Here is a 1,719-nt window from a genome sequence, read left to right as displayed (position 1 = left end):
CCCACCGCGTAGGCGTGGTCATGTGAGGGACGCGTAGAAGCCCTAACACGCACTACAGGATCAACAGCGGGCCCGCAGGGAGCGATTATTTCCACCAAGGAATTTCTGTTGTCACTTGTTCATCGCCCGGGGTCCACAGTTGACAATGGGGTGGCTGTTGATGTAGGTTCTATGTGTTTGACAGATGTCCTGTGTCCACCGTTACACCGTGCGGCAGAGTGGGTCACTGCCCTGAGGTCCTCTGTACCCAGCCCCGCAACCCTCCTTCCGTACCCTGTGGTCATTGATCTCTTTTGTTGTTTTCTTTTTTTTTTTTTTTTTTTAACAGCTGACGAGTTTATTTTCACATTTCACAATACAAATGAAACTGTACTTTCTGCACTTTTATCATACTTCTCCCCTCAAAACTATTCTTTGATAGGAAGGGGGAGCAAGTCTTCCTTTTCATTCATGCTGTTAGAAAACACCCGGAGACCAGCACCATGACCCCTGGTGAAGCAGAACAAATAATATAAAACTGATACAGAGAGGCTGCCCCTCCACTTTATCTGTCTGGTCGAGTCATTCCTGGCCGAGTGGGCACCATCATGGGCCGAGCCGGTGGTCGCATCATTGGAGGCCCAGGCATCATTGGCATGTGGCCTCCCATGGGTGGTCTCATTCCAGGAGCAGGTCCCACTGGCATCATCCCCGGAGGTGGGGGGCCCATCATTGGCATCATGGGAGGGCCTCCCATGTGAGGTGCTGGCATCATACCAGGGCGAGGAGGACCTGGAAGGCTGGGTGGAGGTGGGATCATAGCCCCGGCGGGGGGAGGAGCGGAGAATGGAGTAGGAGGTATCTTTTCTTGTTGAAATGCAGCCGTTGTTTTGTCAATCAGGCTCTGAGCTTGCTCTTCCATCCATTTCTGGTAGTAGTCTTTCACATTCTCTTTATGTTTCCTACCACTGCAGTGTGTCTTTCTCACAGACGGAGAGTCATGGGTGAGATACGTATCGCAGTAGTCACAATAAAACTTAGGCATGTTGCTCTACCGGCCGTTGGCCGATCCATCTGTTTTCTTGAGTTTTATTTGTGTGTGTGTGTGTGTGTGTGTGTGTGTGTGTGTGTTACTGGGAATGGAAACCAATGTGTGAACACTGAGCTCCATTCCTAGCCATTGTTTATTTTTTATTTTGAGACAGGTCTTGCTAAATCAGAGAGAGAGAGACAGACAGACAGACAGACAGAGACAGACAGACAGACAGACAGAGAGACAGAGAGAGAATGCTAGGTGTTATATCCAGGGCCTTTGCCTGAGCTATATCCCATTGGTTTTGGTTTTTGTTTTGTTTTTGAGGAACTGAAGATTGAACTCAGGCTTTTGCACTGCAAAGGCAAGCCCTTATTCCACTGAGCCATTTCCCTGGCCCCTAATATTTACATTTATTTATTTATTTGTGTGTGTGTGTGTGTGTGTGTGTGTGGCCAGCTCAGCCCACCTGGGGGCGGGGCTGGCTGGCATGTGGTGCTGGGGGATGGAACCCCAGTTCCTGTGCTTTGCCAAGCTTGTTCCAAGTAGGTGCTTTAGACCACTGAGCCATCACTCCAGCCCCTGTTTTCTTTTTTGAGACAGAGACTTGCTAAGTTGCCCAGGCTGGACTCAGACTTGGGATCTTCCTGTCTCAGCCTCCCAAGTGGTAGGACTATAGCTTCTGCACCCAGGTTCTGCTTTATAAT

The 1,719-nt window shown here is 49.6% G+C and overlaps 1 pseudogene; it reads right to left on the bottom strand.

The window, feature by feature from the left end:
* Positions 1-457: 457 nt before the first annotated feature.
* Positions 458-1,024, bottom strand: LOC101578247 (annotated as a pseudogene).
* Between the last annotated feature and the right edge of the window lie 695 nt (positions 1,025-1,719).

This window comes from Octodon degus, unplaced genomic scaffold (genome assembly GCF_000260255.1).
Source record: "Octodon degus isolate 3935 unplaced genomic scaffold, OctDeg1.0 scaffold00050, whole genome shotgun sequence".
Classification (NCBI taxonomy): domain Eukaryota; kingdom Metazoa; phylum Chordata; class Mammalia; order Rodentia; family Octodontidae; genus Octodon; species Octodon degus.
The sequence above is the reverse complement of the archived record's forward strand: the minus strand, read 5'-3'. Positions and strand labels throughout refer to the sequence as shown.